The sequence below is a fragment of the Papaver somniferum genome, chromosome 6, assembly GCF_003573695.1.
Source record: "Papaver somniferum cultivar HN1 chromosome 6, ASM357369v1, whole genome shotgun sequence".
Classification (NCBI taxonomy): Eukaryota; Viridiplantae; Streptophyta; class Magnoliopsida; order Ranunculales; family Papaveraceae; genus Papaver; species Papaver somniferum.
In genome coordinates, this window is record NC_039363.1 from 147,372,941 (window position 1) to 147,393,133 (window position 20,193).

Here is a 20,193-nt window from a genome sequence, read left to right on the forward strand (position 1 = left end):
GTTGAGCTCCGACGAAAAATCTCCTTCCTGCTGCTGACGTGAAGGAGATGAAGAGATGAAGGTGGTGGTATGTCGTGTAAGAGAAATAAAAAAGAAAAACAGAGGTATTTATTCCCTTTTATATCAAATTTTATTTTCAAAACCTAATTCCACAAGGATTTCCTTCTTGGGCCCGGCCCGTGAATCCTAAATCGACCAAGATTCCATCACCAAATCACCGGTGCTACACCACTTTATGCTCGTCAGATGACACTCTATCATGCCACTGGGATCTTCGTTCAAGCCATGGTTCGTTCGTGCAATCGAAAATCCGGTAACATCTTAACTTAAGAATAAGTTCAATTACTTATTTCGTTTACAACTAGAAAGTCACCATCCAGTGTTGACTGAGGAACATGACTGTCCCTCACTAAGCAGGGGACTTAATGTAGATGGTGGATTTTCGATAAAGTCTAAAATCGTAAAACCATAATTATACATACTCCTGATCCAGCAACCAGATGGGTATTGAGGCTCATGTCTCTCATCGAAGCATGAAAGCTCATGCCGCAAGAACCTCTGACTGAGAATATTGTCTCTCAGAGTATATGTAGATGTGTATTCTCTCAACTGAGGCAATGGCATATCTCATGAATACTGAGCAATTTCAATAACTACTTCTATATAGAATCAAACGATTGGACGGCTCTTAGACAGCTTGCCTGCTAGTATAGAGCAATAACATCTTCAGGATGTAACAATGTTTTCCCTGACTATATAAAGGAAATATGACGCTTCAACAAGCTCATATTACTCAATCCTCAGATAATTAATGCTCCTAGGAAGTATGCATACTAGTATAGATCCATCAATTAATTATCTCTAATCCTTAAATTCATTAACTGAATATTCGGAAATATTCTACGTTCTTCATAATATTTCATTACTTCAATTCATGGTTCTTCCCAACAGAATTCCATGGGTTAGTGGTAAATATTCAACGTACGGGCATCTGAGCTGCTATCGAGTAAGCCCCGACCAAGATGGTGCAAGTGTCCTCAGCAATAATACACTAACGAGCACTTGAATGCACGAACGAGCATTCGAAAACACGAAGGAATGATGAACCTATGCAAAATAGGAAGAAAAATAAAAATAATAATAAAATATTAGCTACGGCGCTAGGGGACTGGGCCCACCGGTCGGCCAGTCACGTCGTGGCCAGTCCCACGCCTAATTCTTTATTTTATCATGTTTTATTATTTTTCCTTGATCTCATGAAAATCCCTTCATTTGAACAAATATCCTTCATTTTAAGGAAACTCCTCAGTTTCATGGTGTTTCCTCCGTATCAAGGAAATAATAAAAATTAGGAAAGGTGTCACGGGACCGAGCTCACTAGCCGGCCGGTCATGTCCTAGTTGTGGCCGGTCCCACACCTTGCATTTCTTATTATTTTATTATTATTATTTCCTTCATCCCATGAAATTCCTTGATTTCATGATATTTCCTTCACATCAAGGAAAAGATATAAAATTAAGGAAGACTCATGGGACCGGGCTACTAGCCGGCCGACCATGCCCTAGCCATGACCGGTCCCACACACCCCTTGTTTTATTATTATTATTATTATTATTATAGTTTCCTTCATCTCATGGAAACTCCTTCACTTCAAGGAAACTCCTTAGTTTCAACAAACTCCTTGATTTCATGATATTTCCCTAAAATCATGAAAATAATATAAAATTAGGAAAAGTGCCATGGGACCGGGATTATTGGCCGATCGGCCATGCCCTAGCCATAGCCGGTCCCACACTTCATGATTTATTATTTTATTATTATTATTATTATTATTTCCTTCATCCTATGAAGTTTCCTCAGTTTGAGAAAAAACCTTGATTTCTTCATATTTTTCTCAAAATGTTGCTCAAACGCGCATCGGAAAATATCAAAATTCTCAGGACTGAGGCACGAACACTTTGGTGATATGAGCATATTAATTTGACCGACCAGGGTTGGGTCTTTGGCTTGCAAGAGTCCGGTCCCACACATTTTCATCATTTGACCTAATTTGTTCACATTAGGTTCAAACTCTTCCAAACAACTTGGAATTTCATGAAACGATCGTCAGTCGGTTCCATGACCAACCAGGGCCGGTTTCATGACCCCTTGGTCGGTCCCTCATCTTTTCATAATTGAGTTTTATCACCTAAGGCTTAGATGAGCATTAATTCAGTAAATGATTAAACCACCATTTAATCACCTTTTTCACCAACTGGTCTTCAAGAGACTTTGGTATTTGCTCACTCGAGCATCTGGGCATTACATGGTCGACTCATCATCCCATGTAGCCGGTCCCTCCTTCAATCCGTGGTTGATTTTCAATAAATCATCAATTATTCAGCAATTGATCAAAATTAGGGTTTCGAATCCAAAGCTCTGCAAAACATAATTCTGAGCAAATTCAAACACTAATAATTTTATGTTGATCCCGTGATCAACATTTTAATTATCATACTCGGTTTAGTTGCCAGTATTTTAAATTAATATTTTATTTGGTTCCGTTACCAATAATTCATCAAACGAGCAACATTTGCTCAGACTAAGGAATATTGATTCAACTATCAATATTCAACAATTCTAAAATATTTGCTCACCTTAACTATCAACATTCAGTCGACAATTATACCTCTGTCTCAACAGACACGTTCAACTCATGAGTCCTAGAACATTCGCAAATCATGTTCAACTCAGCAATACAAAGACTCATCGTCTCATCAAGTCAGCAACTGACTAACTAAAATCACGAGACATCAATCGTGTCACATGGGGGATATCAACTAGGGTTTTGGTCTGGCGGTCTACAACACGTGTTCATACACGATGAGAATGTGAGCAAGTCGTGCAAGCAGTTATAGGAGTTAGCAAAGTAGTGGGTAGAAAATCAACCAAGTCTCCGCACGATGAGCAACTGGTTTTAACATGATTTCCACTTCCCCACTCTTTGACTCCAGCAACCGTCACACTTCATGTGATCAAGGTGTCTACAATTATTTCATTATAAATAAGTCTCTGAATCATGATTGAAACAACGGACTCTCTTTCTTCGAACGAACAATCTCTCGTCAACAAACAACAAGAGATTAAGAAATCAACGTCTGAGCAATTACTCTCAACAGAGCAAATTCAATCAATCAGAACTTATCTTATTTCTTCACGCAGAATACACAACACACCTACAATCTTCAATCATCATTGATCTCACACATTTCTCAGCTTCCCTCCTACAGATCGACTCATCCTCTCTTGTGACCGAATTGACTCTGGAATGAACATTGTCTTGGTTTAGGTCGAACCCCTATAGATTGATCTCTCGAACTTAAAGCACTCCATTCTTGCAGTTTATCTGTGTGAGGATAAGCAGTTTGCTCGGTTCAAGGAGCTTCCTCCGTACGGTCGTCTCCTCAATTCCGTAAAAACCAGCAAATCATTTTTCCCCATCTACACGGCTTAATCCTGAGAGTATTCAAATCTGGACAAGGTCCCGTTTTTTTTTTTTTGCATTTGTGGTTTCCTCGTTAACAAAATCTTGATGTGTCTTTTAATTTTTTATTCCCGCAATTATAAATTGTTTTATTATCATTAGAAGTAAAATACGCAAACGTTAATTCCTATTTACTTGATAGCAATCCTATTGTGTTTGGTTAAGTCCGAAACTATTATCAAGTAAACATACTTCGTTGTTGTATTGTGTCGATCTTGTATCCATAGACGATCACACGAAGTGTGAACCGATTAGTTGTATTGTCTCGACTCAGTCCATAGACAATCACTGTCGGAGAAAGGACTTATAGGTGAAAAAATTTTAGATTGAGGTATATTTGGGTACCCTCGTCTTTTCAGTCTTCACTTTCCTTTTGTTGAAGAAGTTCTCCAAAAGCTTTCACCACTTTCACTGGTGATGCGATTCTCAACTACACTTCTATCCTAATCCGAGACTTGACTAATTGTAGACTAGAATTTTCATCAATAAATTTGACAACAAGCTTGATATAGCAACACTTGTAAGTTCGACCGAGCAATGCTATAATACTCTCATCATAACTCTTCATCTCGTCATGCGAGATCTTGCAGTGCCAAAAGGACGTTACTTTCTTTTGTCGAAGCGATAATCAAATATTCAGATGCGTAATTTCTTGTGTTTTTGAGGCTGTTGCTGTGCTGCACCTGTGTTACGAAATTCTTCGTAATTTTGGTCACAGTCTGGATGCCACTATAGTTACTTGAGGGAAAATATGTGTTGGTTTTTCTATTCTTGTATATATATCATTTAAAAGACCCGTTTGTCTTTTCACACTCGTTTTTTGCCAAGTCATACACGCTCCTCCGCAATATAAATCTCGATTTTGGCGATTACTCAGCTTTTGGACGAAGCAGAAAAAGCTATCTGCGGATGTTAAGTTACTTAGCGTTTAAAGCTATTTATTATAACTGATTGGGACTCTCGGTTGAGTTTAATGTCGACCCTGAACCGCACCATCCTTGTAGAATTGTGAACCTATTTTTAATATGATATTGAAAGATTGTTGTTAGAAGGTTGTTCTAGTGATAGTTGATTGGATGATCCAGTTGTGGTCCGTAGTCTGTGGATATACAAATACGACAGTTCTTTAATGCATACCCCTTTAGCGCCGGAACATCAGCGTTTTGTTCGAAGAGGAAAATCAAACATCTTAGTTTATCCCGTAATTTCCGTCCTCCGTGTCTTGATTAAGAGTATCTTGATGCAGACGAGCACGCTATAGCCTATTTGGAGGGAAAAGACCAGATTGTTGTGAAACAAACCAATAGGCATTTATTTAGACAGGAAAGGCCCCAATAATCATGAAAAATGGTCTTTGACCGCCTTGGTCTTCTAAAGTTAGCCATATTCCATTATTTAGGGCTTCTAAGATCATTTATGTTATTTTATGGAAGTTTCGTTTTGCTAATAACTCCTTCGTTAGGAGTCTGTTTGAGTCTTCATTTGTTGTACTTGGTTTGTTTTCATAAGTACTTTCATTATCTAGGAAATCCTCAAATTTTCCAAAAATGGCGAATTACGAGTTTGAGTCGGTTTTGGGTTGTTTCATCCTCTCTTGTGGCACAAGTTAGGGTTTTTTTTCCAAGTCTATTTAAGAGCCTTCTAGTTATTGTTTTAGACAGTTAATTGATTAGTAAAAATTATTTTATTGAACTTGTTGAAATTTAATTCTGATTTTTATTTATAGTCGGTAAACCGGGATTTAAATAATTATACGTGTTCATAGTCGTTATTTCTAGGAGTAATTCGAAGTATGAAAAAACTATCCCTTTTCTTTATTTTCAAGTAACCGATCTTTACATAGCCTCTTGAGTACTTGTATTTCATCTTCAACTTTAATACTTGTCATTAATGAGAAAAATAGCTAAGTAAATAATAATAGAGTTACTTATCCGAGAATCTTTAATTTCGGTCCTCAATCCGCTCGTGATGCATCAGAGGTAGTTGCTGACGTAGCCAACAATCCATCCTCATCATTTGATTGAGCAGTGTGTTTTCTTCAATCGTTTATCCGTTGTTCATTTTTGTGCTAATTTTCCAATTTTGTTGTTGTGGGTTGCTACTCGCGTTGTTAGGTCTGCAATGTGCAGATCTGCTCTGTTGTATCCAATTTTCCATTATTGGAGCGAAAATTTTGTGGTGGAGTCTGATGAATGTGTTTAGTTTGTATGCTAAAAAATCCTAGCGTTTTTAGGGGCCACTCAAAAGGAATTAGGGGCCACCTTTTTATTCCCATCATTGAAGGAGGTTAAGGGATGTCTTAAAATAAAAAATTGTCTATATTGTCCTTCACCTTTATACTAAATCTAAATCTATATCCTTTATTTTCATAATCATATCATTCCACTTCTTCTTCTCTTTTCCACCCATTGAAATTTTTTTCCATCATTTTAATTTTGATTGAAAACAAAGATCATCGATCAAACAAATGTTATGATTGATTGTTTAAAATTAAAACCCAAAATTCATTAACCTTAAAGTTGAAACTTAGAACATCAAAAGAAAAGGAGTTCAACAAACAAAACGAATAGATGATAGTAGTTGTGATTCAAAATTAGGATTTGATTACTTGATATCAAAAATTTGTTCCGAAAATTTTCTTGGATTTACAGTAGCAGAAACATAATCGGTAGATAACTATCTATTTTACCTACCGATTATGGTTGATGTTCTTGGATTTACACTAGCAGAAACATAATCGGTAGATAATAATCTACTTTACCTACCGATTATGGTTGATGTTCTTCGTTTCTTAAGAACATCAACTATAATCGGTAGGTAAATTGATCGATATCTACCGATTATTCTTGATTCTAAAAATTAAATTTCTCTGTACAAAAAGTTACGCACAATCGATAGATAATGAACACCATTAACTACCGATTGTGAAAGTAGAAAATTTTGAAACTTTTGTTAAGTTTTGAAAATTTGAATTTGAGGTCATGAACACAATCGGCAGATAATAAGCATCACTTATTAACACAATTCACTTCCGATTATGGTAGTACTAAAATTCGAAAATTTAGTATATTCAGAGGTTAAAGTAACACACTTTACTACCGATTATGGTAGTACCAAAGTTCGAAAATTTTAGGATTTTGGCAAAATCATATTTTGGGGCCAATATACATTCGGAAGTCAAATTTACTACCGATTATGGTAGTACTAATATTCGAAAATTGAATATATTCGGAGGTTAAAGTAACACACTTTACTACCGATTATGGTAGTACCAAAATTCGAAAATTTTAAGATTTTGCAAAATCACATTTTGGGGCCAATATACATTCGGAAATCAAATTTACTACCGATTATGGTAGTACTAAAATTCGAAAATTGAGTATATTCGGAGGTTAAAGTAACACACTTTACTACCGATTATGGTAGTACCAAAGTTCGAAAATTTTAGGATTTTGGCAAAATCTCATTTTGGGGCCAATATACGTTCGGAAGTTAAATTTACTACCGATTATGGTAGTGCTAAAATTCGAAAATTTAGTATATTTGGAGGTTAAAGTAACACACTTTACTACCGATTATGGTAATACCAAAGTTCGAAAATTTTAGGATTTTGGCAAAATCTCATTTTGGGGACAATATACATTCGGAAGTCAAATTTACTACCGATTATGGTAGTACTAAGATTCAAAAAATGAATATATTCGGAGGCTAAAGTAACAACTACCGATTATGGTTGTACCAAAGTTCGAAAATTTAAGGATTTTGGCAAAATATCATTTTGGGGCAAATATACATTCGGAAGTTAAAGTAACACACTTTACTACCGATTATGGTTGTACCAAAGTCGAAAATTAAAGGATTTTGGAAAAATCTCATTTTGGGACCAATATACATTCGGAAGTTAAAGTAACACACTTTACTACCGATTATGGTTGTACCAAAGTTCGAAAAAGCAAAAAAAAAAAATATAAATAAATAAATAAATCCCTCAAATTTTTTTATCACCCGAATCCTGCTCAAACTACCGAATATCGAAGGGTAATTTTGTCATTACGAAATATGGGAGATAAGGGGTGACCACAATTTAGGATTGGGTGACCTTTTTTTGTTTTATTGTTGGCCCCTAATTCCTTTTGAGTGGCCCCTAAAAACGCTAGGTAAAAGTTGGGCTTATGAAATATTTTTTATAACAGTCTGATACCGTTGGTTCTCTTGCATCTCGATTCCTTTTGTTGAGCTTTCTTTTCTTTTTTGCCAGCAGGCGTCAAAGCACCAAAGAGGTGATGTTTCTTTGTCTCATTCCTTTTCCAGCACCCTTACTAACATGTTTACGTTTAACCCCGTTGCCAGGGAATTTCATCTCGAGGAATTTCCTGCCAAAGCACTCCTAAAAGGGAAAAGGTAATTCTAGTGCTTTTAACATCGTCAAAAAACATGCTAAAAGCAATTACTCCTTCCGTACCACATATATATAGGTGGAGGGACCAATTCTCATAGGTTAAGAAATATTTTTTGATTTCATAAATATCCATGTTTTTTCCTATTTTGCCCTTTGGTATATTTCCTATGTTAGAGACATAAACCCAATTGTGATGATAACCAAGCAACATAAATAAGGGTAAAATAGTTAAAATCCATGTTGGAATTGCCATTCCGCCTATCTAATGGTACAAGAAAAAAGCAATATTCCGCCTATAAAATAGGTATGGAGGGAGTATGTTAAAGCGGGAGGTTGGAGAGGTAGATGCAGAGGAGCAGTCTATGTCGAAGAATGTGAAAAATGACACTTCCACCTCCCTCTTTAGCCTAAGGTGTAGTGAATCCCATGGACAATGTTGGTAGTTTGCATGTTTTTTGAGGTCTTCGATCTTTGCCTAATGCTTTATCCACAATGGTGAAGGTAGTTCTTGATGGTTACTGCTTCCTGACTTTCAGGTAGGTTCTGGCGATTCTTTGGAGCACAAATTACGTTGCCAATTTGTGTCAGACAGTTGCTGGAGGTTAGGAATGTCTGACTTTTTCTTCCGATATAATGTTTTCTGTTATGAAGTAGCGTGATATTTGTTGGCAGAGACATAAAGAATATATTCTAGAGTCTCCTCTGATCGAGTTACTTATCGAGAACTGCTCCACGTCAAAGAATGTAGAAATAATATTGTCAACTCCCTCTCTCGCTCAAGAAGTATAATGAAACCCATGGGAGGTGATAATGGTTTTCCTGTTGTTTGTCGTCATTTCTCTTCTCCCGAGGCTTCGTCTATAATGGTGAATGTATTTCTTGATGGTGTTGTTGGGCTACTTGTTGAGGTTCAGGTAGGTTATGGAGACTCTTCGGAGCTTATACATAAGTTTTCCTCCCCCCTCCCCCTTTCATTTTCTTTTGTCTTGCTTATATTGCCAAGTTGTGTCCGACAATTGCTGGAGGTTAGGAATGTCTGATTTTTTCTTCTGATCCATTGTTTTTTTCATGAAGTATCGTGATATCCGTTGGCAGAGATATATGGAATATATTTTGGAGGTTAGGATCGAGTTTCCTATGAAAACCAGTCCATGCCGAATAATTTGGAAAATGATATTATCAACGTCCTCTGTGAAGGTATTTTTATGGTGTTGTTGCACTAATTGCTGACTTTTAGGTAGGTTCTAGCAATTATTCTAGGGTTTCTTGTAAGTTACCTCTCCCCCACCCACCCCTCCCATTTCTTTTTTTTCTCCCTTGCTTGCATTGTAAATTTGGGCCCCACAGTTGTTGAAGGTTAGGAACGCCCGATTTCTTATTTCAATTAACTGTTTTCTGTAATAAAGTTATGTGGTATCCGTTGGCAGAGGCATAATGAATATATTCTTGAGGCTCGTCGGATAAGTTACATGCAGAGAACCAGTCCACGTCTAAGAATGTAAAAATAATATTATCAACTGCCCCTATCGCCTAAGGAGTAGTGAAGTACGTGATTAATTATAGCGCCCAAAATCCACCCGCTTATATAATCTAAGAGATTATTCTATGTTTTGAGGAATTAAAGATCTAAAATTGATTTAAGCATTAACTTAGAAGTTATAAACAAAGAATAATGCAAATCTACAACTCTTTATAAAATATACATATGAAACTTGTTAAACGAGATATATAATAGTGAGTTGATTTGTAAATTTAATATTATCACAGATATAACATAAACTAACCCACGAACGAATTTCAATCATCTAAGCTTTCAAATCTTGAACGATCATTATCACGTGTAATATTGATATATCCATAAAACTAAAAATAGGAATTGAGCGAGCAAATCATCCCCAAAAGGGTGCCCGATAGAATGATAACTATTTTAAAGTGATCACAATTTTTTTTTAAATAATGCAGATTCACAAAAAAAAGGGATAAATCACGAAAAATCAGATAAACCATATTAAATAATAATTATATGAAAATATAAAGATCTACCATCCAATCAACTGGCACGTTTAGAACAATATATAGTTGGGTCCATGAGTTGTTTGGGGGATTTGGTCTGCCGAATGATCTAGTACTTCAGAGTAAGGTTGACTCTTGTGGATTCTTCAATGATCATTAGATACGGAGAACCATTCCACGTGGAAGATGATATTATCAACTCCCTTTCTGGAATAAGAGGTGTAGTGAAGCCCGTGGGCAGTGGTGGTGGTTTTCCTGTTGTTTGTGGTCGTCTCTATCTCTTCTCATGAGGCTGTGTCTGCTATGGTGAAGTTATTTATTAATAGTGTGTTCCGTTGCTTGCTGAATTTCAGGTTGGTTCTTGTGATTCTTTCGAGCTTAGTCGTAAGTTTGCCTCTATTTACCCATTTATTTTTCTTTTCTCTTGCTTGCGCTTCCAAGTCATGTCCGACGATTGCTGAAGGTTATGAGTTTTTGGTTTCTTATTCTGATCGACTGTCTTTTGCTCTGAAGTTTCGTGACATCAGTTGACGGAGACATAAGGAATATATTCTGGAGGCTCACCAGATCAATTTATCTCTGGAGAACCATCCCACGTTGAAGAATATGGAAATGATATTATCAACTCCCTTCGCCTAAGGGGTGTAGTGAATCCCATGGGTAATGGTGATGGTTTTCGTGTTGTTTGTGGTCGTTACTCTTCGCTCGAGGCTTCGTCTGCAATTGCGAAGGTATTTCTTCATGGTGTTACTAAGATGCTTGCTGACTTTCACTGGAGATTCTTCGGGGTTTACACTTAAGTTTGCCTCTATTTCACCCCATTACTTTCCCTTTTCCTGCTTGCGTTGCCAGTTTACATCCGACGGTTGTTGAAGCTTCAGAGCGCTCGACTTCTTCTTCCAATCCACCGTTTTTTGTTAAGAAAGAACGTCATATAAACAAGAAAAGTAATTTAAGTACGATTTAACCTGTACTAAATTTGTTAAAACCTTAGTTAAGACATAATGGTTCAAAGTTATTAACTAAATTAAAAAAAGATAGAGCCAAAATCAACTCATCAACTTCCTCTTTTAATCAACATGTACGTGGGTGCAATACAACAGCCTGGAAAGTTGGGAGTAATACGTACATGAGAAATGCGGAATTCAGACATCGGAGAATTGATCGACAAAACTGTGAATATAGTGCCATACGTGAATACATTCAACATTGATATGATTTCTAAATAAGTATTAATTTCTAAACAACTGCAGCAAATGGATAATAACAATAAGAGAAAATCACCGAGTCATCATACCATGCATAGAGACAAACTTAAAGAACGGAACATAATAACATTGGAATCATTCAAGATTGATAGATTCAACCAGAAGTATATCCCCATACCTGGATATTGAAGACTAACTTTCACCACTTTCACTGGTATCAAAGTAGAAAAAGAAACCGAAAAGGACGAAAACATCCCAAGATACAAATTCATCCATACTGAGCTTGAGGCACACGAGAGATCTGGGGACATGATCCATTCCACCGGTAATATAATGTTTTGCGCTAATGCAATTATTCGTAGGACAACTAATTACAAATACGAATTGACAAATATGAAGATGTAATTGTGCAAACATAATATGAAAAAATCATAAAAGTAAAAACTGGTTTAGTGCGGGAAAAGATGACATACATGGACGACATGAAGACATATATTATAATTGTGACACCCCAACTAAACCACCCGCTTAGCTAACAGGATTACAACTTAATTAATTGGAGCATTAAATCTGAATTATCGATTTTAAGAATCATAATGACATAAAGTGCTAATAACAACTGTATAACTGAAAGTATCTCGAGTGATTTGAATATATTAATGTGTTGTTTTATAGAGAAATAAAGAATACATATATTAAAATACACACAATATCTCTAAATTCGATCAAGATTTAAGTTACTAAAACAAATATCTTTACGTGCACCATTTCTTCCGATTCATGAAACTGAAATGGAACGGGTGAGCAACTCCTCAATAAATCATCAACATGCTAGCTAATAAAAGAAGATTAATAAAAGTATAAAAGTAAAAAAAAAAACAATAAATACCTTTTATACCCAACAACCTGCACATAATACAACAATTGACATTACGTGCATAAAGTAGTTCCCGTATATATAATATTACCAATACCACTAATAAATAATATTGAAATTACCGCTAATATAACAAATGCATCCATGCTATTTAGTAATGTTGCAATTCCCGCTAATATGACTTAGCGAGAAGTTGTGGGAAATCATAAACACTTCTCGTATGAAAACTATACCACACACATCACACTGTATACCAATCATGTTTTCGAAATTACTATTAAGATGATGTTTTTTCCCCCATATATCAATATTGTATATTATAATATTGTCATACCATTAATAAGTATTATTTCAAATACCGCAAATAAATACCATAAGATCATATTGCCAATTTCGCTAATAAGTAATATAGTCAATCCCGCTAATAATGACTTAGCAAGAAGCTGTGGTGAAACACATACATTCCTCGCGGGGAAATCTAAACAACACATACTACGCAACATACTCATCCAATACACACAAACATGCTCTTCGATAATAAATACACATCATGCTCGCGGATAGAAAGGTATAAGTTCTCACCTCTTTTGATGACAAGCCACCCGTACCTTGCGATCCTAAATCCATTGGTTCATCCGTCGATTTGATCGTTGTTAATAAAGACCAACCAAATAAATCATCCTCTGAATTGTTAAATCACCATCAACTTCTTCACCTGAGACATGATTTCACTTGTAATTCTATTTTAATCTATTCAATCACCCAAAAACCACCTCTAATCACCTTCCTAGAACATCAATTACATCTTCTAAATCTTCTTTCTATGAAACCCTAAACCTAATTTCTAAAATCTTCTACTAATCATGTTCTTCTTTGTCCAGGATCCACCACAGACCCCAATTAATGATACACATCACCTAATTTCTTTGATTCCTCGGTTTTCTTCTACAAAAACCCTCATTTTAGTTAACATCAACATCACTTCTTCTTCTTCAAAGGTTCAATCAGTCACAATATTATCACCACCTCGTTCAAATCATTAAATTATCTTACTTCTACGAATCTCTCATATAAAGAACAAGCTCAATTCACTCGAAACGAAAGAAGAAGAAAGAAGAGAAATAACTTCTCTTTGATCAGTTTTGGGAATAAAACCAAAATGGTTTTACTAAGGAAGCCCAACGAAATCACAATATTACCTAAAATAATAGAGAGTTCCCTGAGAAGAAAACTCGGTATCCTTAATAGCAATAGCCTGCAAAATGATTATTTTACAATTTACACAATTCAAATGATTTTTTCTTCGTTCGATATCCGAATGACACGTTCAAGCAGTCCATTGCGTGTAACTTTTCGACGTCTATCTAGTAGTACTAATTTTGTCTCTAGATTATTATTTGATTAATTTATATTTGATTAACGTTCATATCTAATTAATCGGATTATTAGCGGCTAGATTATCTCTTGACCGGTGAAATAGCGTTGACGAGCTTATGGGTCTTTACAATAATAGAGAATGAAAGGGGAACACGCGTGAAAGTTACTTTACGGGGTGATAACGATATTTACGATGAAAACAAAAATAAGGATATAACGTGATACTGATAGTAGTTGGACTAATATATTTTTTAATGGTAGACAAATTTTAAAATAAACACTATTTATGACTAGAATGAAATGTAATAAATTTCTTATTTTGATACTAACATGCATAATTTTGATGCAGGGGAATACCTATTGACCACATAAACGGGAACCAAAGTATATATGGGATCTAGAATGATGAAGACAAAGTAAATATATGTACATAAAAACATATATATTACGATAAAAGTGTTCAAACAAATACTCAAATTAACTTGGAAAATAAATAAATATACAGGTTCAACAAAATCAATTGTTTTCGATACCGGAATAAAAATTATAAAAAAATAGAAGAATTGTTTTTCAGCAACATGATAATCATAAAGGAAAGGAAAAAGCTATTGCTCAATTTGGAAAATAAGGTAACATATATATAAATATCTATTCAACTCATTATCTAAAGATGATTCTGGTAGTATACTTCAATAGCCTGTAACGCAATGGTATACGGGTTCATATAAGATTACAAAAAAAAATATAGACTCGGCTTTGTGAATGATTTCATTAGTTTACACAAGTGAATTCAAGTACATGTACATAACAAATGCAACTTAACTGAATGCATGTATATTTGTATAATAGATTTTGCACCGTCATTTGATTTTTTTATTGTATACTCCCATTCTAATAGCGTTTGACGATCTGGAGTTTGTGCTCAGTTAATATTTATGTAATGAAAACATAAAACAGGGAATAACGTTCACCTTCAAAGCAACGATGATTGACATCATAAAAATATCAACATGGTTTTATATGGCATGTACAAAATGCAATAAAAAACAAGTTTGGCGTAATAGAGAGAAATGGTGGGACTTTGTGAAAGAAAGTTTACAAGAGAAATACCAAGGTACAAACTAGATTTGAAAGTAAAACATGATACACACAGAGCCATGATTATCGTACTTAGACAACGGCAGAACTACTTCTAGATAATGTGAGAATACCAAAACTGATGAAAATTAATAGCATTAACATTGAGGTATGATAGAAACACCTAAATGATTGAAATACTATATTTTTAAACTGAACGATGGAAATCAATGTCCAAATTATGACAGGAAAGTTTGTCAGAAAATATAAGGGAAATATGGAACTCACTGGCATTGTCGTTTATCCTCGAAGTGCACCTAAATCAAATACGTTGAACTGTACAAATTCTTGTGTGAAAAATATATATCCTTTGGAATATTAACAAGAATCCAGATACAAACTAAAAAAAAATACAAATTTACCGAGAAAATATCATGTGTTTCTTCAGGATTCCACCATCAATCTGGAGCTACATGTTGAAGATGAAAATACTAAATTCTTCAAAGCTATAATTGCATTGGCGGAATTGGCTGAAAAGAACGGACACATGTAGGTGCCTACAATAAGGACTCATTAGAATCAGAAGACGAAAGTATTGTATACCTTGAAAATATAATTTAATTGGCAGAATTGGCTGAAAAGAAAAGATATCCAGAAGTGATTAAAAATAATACCTGCATTAGTAGAGTAAAACGCCAAAAGAAAAGACGAAGACAATTTTACTTATTTATTTATATTTATTTCTTTACATTAATTTTTCCGTTCAAATTTTGGATTAAGATGACTAAATACTCACATTTATCTTTAGATATGGATATCAATTTATTTATTTTACTTTTACTTCGGTTTCATTTATATCAATTTGTTTTTAGTTTCATTCTTGGTTTGATTATTTTTATATAAATATTATAACCAACAATTATTACGAATGTTCTCAAAATCGGTTTGCATTCGAGTTAACCTAAAAATGAGTAAAAGGCCAGGTGCATAACACTATGGGTCGTATTGATCACTTTATTAAGTATAAGTCATATGGTGGAATCCAAACAATTATAAGTGTGGAATGACAAGTCTAATGGCTTCCAAATTAAGCTATTCTACACTTCTTCCTAATAATATTCCAAGGTTATGTGTAGATAGTTTGTAAACCAACTTACATGCACTCTGCGCAGATAGCTTGGAACCAACTTAGGCACTCAATCTAGTGGTCGTTTTTTTTTTGTTTTTGTTTTTTTGAAAGAGTATTTGTATTATTAATAAGTAATAGGAAAGCCCCATCAAATCATTCATTACAATTATATTAAGGAAATTTTGGCACGAATTGTCCCAGATACATGTGTTTATGTTTTCTCCTACTTGTAGTTGGTTTTCTACCGCGAAGTTTACCAAACCATCTGCCGCTTGATTTACTTCTCTATATGCGTGCATAATTGCGAATTTTCCACTTTTTCGTAAATGGTTTTGAATCTCCTTTATCATATTATGAATGATCCATGATGTCTGCATGTTCCTTCTTTAAAAGCTGCAACAGAGTAGTCGAGTCAGTTTCAAAGTATATTTGCCTTCATCCTTGGGATACTTCCATTTTGGTGGCCAATAAAATGGCCCATGTTTCCGCTACTAGGGTTGTGGTTATGCCAATAGGTGTTGCCATAGCCACCATTACCATTCTCTGTGAATTCCTTCAAATCCATCCTGCTCCTGCAATTTTTGGCGGTCCTCCCAGTTGCCCTTTGCTTGCTCCATCCGTTTTGATTTTCAGCCAATTTTTTACTGGTGGATTCCATTTAATACAGATTGTTCTTGTGTTTGGAGTAGCCATATTGCTCGTGTGTTGGTAAGGTGTCTATGTATGTATGTTGAGCTTGTGCTTGAGGAACCACCTGTATTCTTGGTTTAACACTAAGGCAATCTGAAAGGTTTTTTGTGGAGTTTGAATTTTATTTTTGTATACTCTTGCCTTCCTAGACAACCATGTATTCCATAATGTGAAACAAAACATTGTGAAATTGTCTTTCCTCTCGGATAGTTGTACGAATTCATCGAAATCTCGTGGTACCCTCATCAAGTTTGTAGTTATTAATCTCTACATTCTTCTTGTATGTAGTTGTTGTTGGTTGTTTGTAGCACCTTATTGTTAGGTTGACTGTTGACATATTATATTTGGGATTGGATATGCCAATAATTATAGCTGGGTTATGGTTGTATGTACTGTTTTTACTATTTAAATATGAACACATGATGTTCCAAGTTTGTTTGGATTTCTCACATTCAAATAGCCAGTGTTGGATTGATTCCGTGTGCAAATTACAAATCAGGCAAATGTTGTTGTTGATGATGTTTGTGACATGTAGTGTCTCAAAGGTTGGTAAGCCTCTGTGATTGACTTTCCATATGAAAAGTCGAATTTTTAGCTTGCCAAATTTTCTTGGAGATATGGACATTGTATGTGAAAAGGCGGGTGTTTGGGGGTGAAAACAGTTTCTGCTGGTTTCGGTAATTTCGTGTGATGTGGGTGAGAAACAAATCTAAACCCTAAACAATGTACTGCAAGGGAGTACTTTAGATTCGAGAGATAAATCAGTACAAGTCCGGCCTAAACCAAGAAATGGCCGTTCCAGACTTGCTTCGGTCACAAAGTGGAGGAGAAGGGTTGGTTTGGTAAGGGAAGCGAAGAGAGTGTTGAGACCAAAATAGTTGATTCTGGAAGAGTAGTTGTTTTGTGACTTGTATCAGAAAGTGGGAAGCTAACAGATGGGAAAGCTAGAAAACATTTTCTGAGTGTTGTATGCTCCTGACAAGAACTAGTTGTTCGGTGGAAATAGGTAATGCCTATTTATACAAGTCGAAGTGAAATGTACTCTGGTCTCATTAAGAAATGGAAAACGGGTGAGTAAATGGGAGGAGGTGGTAATCGGTAACGTTTGGAATTGATGTTCCATAAAATAAAGCGTTTCACCATTACTCCCTGTATTTACTAACCGCCTCATCCTTATGACACTTTCTTATAACGGGCGTAGTGTACGTCGCACGCTGTAAACCGCCAAACCAATACCCAATGAGCATCCCCCAGTTTGTGACATGCATTGATGTCTCGAGTGTTTTCGTGGAAAACATGTAGCACGTTGTTGTTGTCTGGCAAGTTGAGCTTGGGAAACTTGCCAGATCGGTGGTGACCTTCGACGGTCGAGATTTTGCATCTTAAGAGGAAAGGTGGCCGTTGGTTATTACAACCCTTCGTTCGGTAGCCAGTGGCATGAAGGCATGAAAGCATGATCAACATGGCTTTAATATGGCCTAGTTTAGGCGCGGCCAAAAGTTAGGGCCAAAGGTTTCCATGCGTTAGCTGGTAACCTTGGACGACTAAGATTTGCACCTTAGATGAAAAAATGGCGGTTGATTGTTGCAGGCCTTCGTTTTGGTAGCCGCATGGGGAATCCCGGCATGGTATGGCGCGGAAAGTTGGTTGGCATGACATTCGCACATGTGGCATGACATGCCTTGGCGCGCGTGGCCAAAACTAGGGTTTTGGGCCAAAGGTTACCATGCGTTGTCTGACGACCTTGGACGGCTAGGATTTGTATCTAGGATTGAAGGGTGTTCGTTGGTCGTCGGATGCCTTCGTTTTGGTAGCCGCATAGGGAAGGCCGGCATGGTATGGCGCGGCAAGGTGGTTGGCATGCCATTGGCACATGTGGCATGGCATGCCTTGGAGCGGTTTGGCGTGGCCAAAACTAGGGTTTTGGGCCAAAGTTTACCATGCGTTGTCTGGCGACCTTGGACGGCTAGGATTTGCATCTAGGATTGAAGGGTGTCCGTTGATCGTCGCACGCCTTCGTTTTGGTAGCCGTATAGGGAAGGTCGGCATGGTATGGTGCGGCAAGTTGGTTGGCATGCCATTGGCACATGTGGCATGGCATTCCTTGGCGCGGTTTGGCGTGGCCAAAACTAGGGTTTTGGGCCAAAGGTTACTATGTGTTGTTTGGCGACCTTGGACGGCTAGGATTTGCATCCAGGATGGAAGGATGGTCGTTGATCGTCGCACGCCTTCGTTTTGGTAGCCGCATGGGGAAGGTCGGCATGGTGGGGCCAAGGCCAATGGCGCGGATGGCTTGGCATAGTGGGGCCAAGGGTTTGGTACAGACGGCTTGGCATGGTGGGGCCAAGGCAAGGTACGGTTGGCTTGGCATGGTGGGGCCAAGGGTTTGGAATGCCATTGGCGCATGGTGCGTCTAGCATGGTTGGGGCCAAGGCAAGGCGCAGTTGGCTTGGCATGGTGGGGCCAAGGGTTTGGCATGCCATTAGCGCATGGTGCGGCTAGCATGGTTGGGGCCAAGGAAAGGTGCGGTTGGCTTGGCATGGTGGGGCCAAGGGTTTGGCATGCCATTGGCGCATGGTGCGGCTAGCATGTTTGGCGTGCCTTGGCGCGGTAGACGTGGCTGGCATGGTTTTCCATTGGCACAGTGATGCGGCTGGCATGGTTGGCATGCCTTGGCGCGCAGATGTGTCTTGCATGGTTTTCCATTGGCACAGTAGTGCGGCTGGCATGGTTGGCATGCCTTGACGCGGAGATGTGGCTGGCATGGTTTGCCATTGGCACAGTGGTGCGGCTGGCATGGTTTGCATGCCTTGGCGCGAAGATGTGGCTGGCATGGTTTGCCATTGGAACAGTGGTGCGGATGGCATGGTTGTCATGCCTTGGCACGGAGATGTGGCTGGCATGGTTTGTTATTGGCACAGTGGTGCAGCTGGCATGGTTGGCATGCCTTGGCGCGGTAGCATGAGAATTAGGGTTTGGCATAGATGATGTCGGTCAATGGTAAGGGTTCTGCCGTGGAACATGACACATAAAAAAAAGGTACCCTAGTAAGTCTTATATAGGCATGCTGATCGATTCAATAAATGTGTTAATGATCATAGTGATTTAACCCTAAGCTAAAAACCACCATCAACAGCGGGGGTACCAAAATACACCACCAACTTTTTCTTAGGAAACCTGTATGGACAAACTTAAATATAATTCCGAGAGTTCAACTTAATGAATCTCAATCAAGGAATAATACTCAGTGTTATATCTCTTTCTCTCACAATCAGAAAGTTTACAGAGACAAGTCCGTGAACCTTATTTGTGAGTGAGAGTACTTAGTGATTCCAAAGATCAATTTTCAAGTATCAATCAAGTGGTATCCAATAAACAAGGATGGATGTATCTACTTTGATTGATTAACGTACAACCCATGATATTTCAAATATAAAGATAAACAATATAATGCGGAAAAAGAAATAACAGACACCAGAAGTTTTGTTGATGAGGAAACTGCAAATGCAGAAAACCTCGTAACCCGGTCCATATTGAACACCAAACTGTATTAAGCTGGTACAGACTCTAGCCTACTACCAATTAACTTTTGACTGGAATGTAGTTGAGACCGAATTAAACCCTCACATCAATTCAGTTACAGTCACGCTCCTTAGGCCTCTTGAATCCCAGTTGGAATCCGTGCAAATGATTCCCTTAGCTGACGCCCTTTACAGCCTAAGAGTTGCTTCAACTCAATTGAAGACTTTAAACCAATCCGCCTCCCACAGATAAGCCTATATGTGTGATTTTCTTTTTGATCATAGATCAAGGTGAGACTGGAAATCGAAAGCAATAGACAAAGTCTAGATAACCTCAAAATCCGTACTTATGCTACCTGAAGTGCATCCTAGATTATCA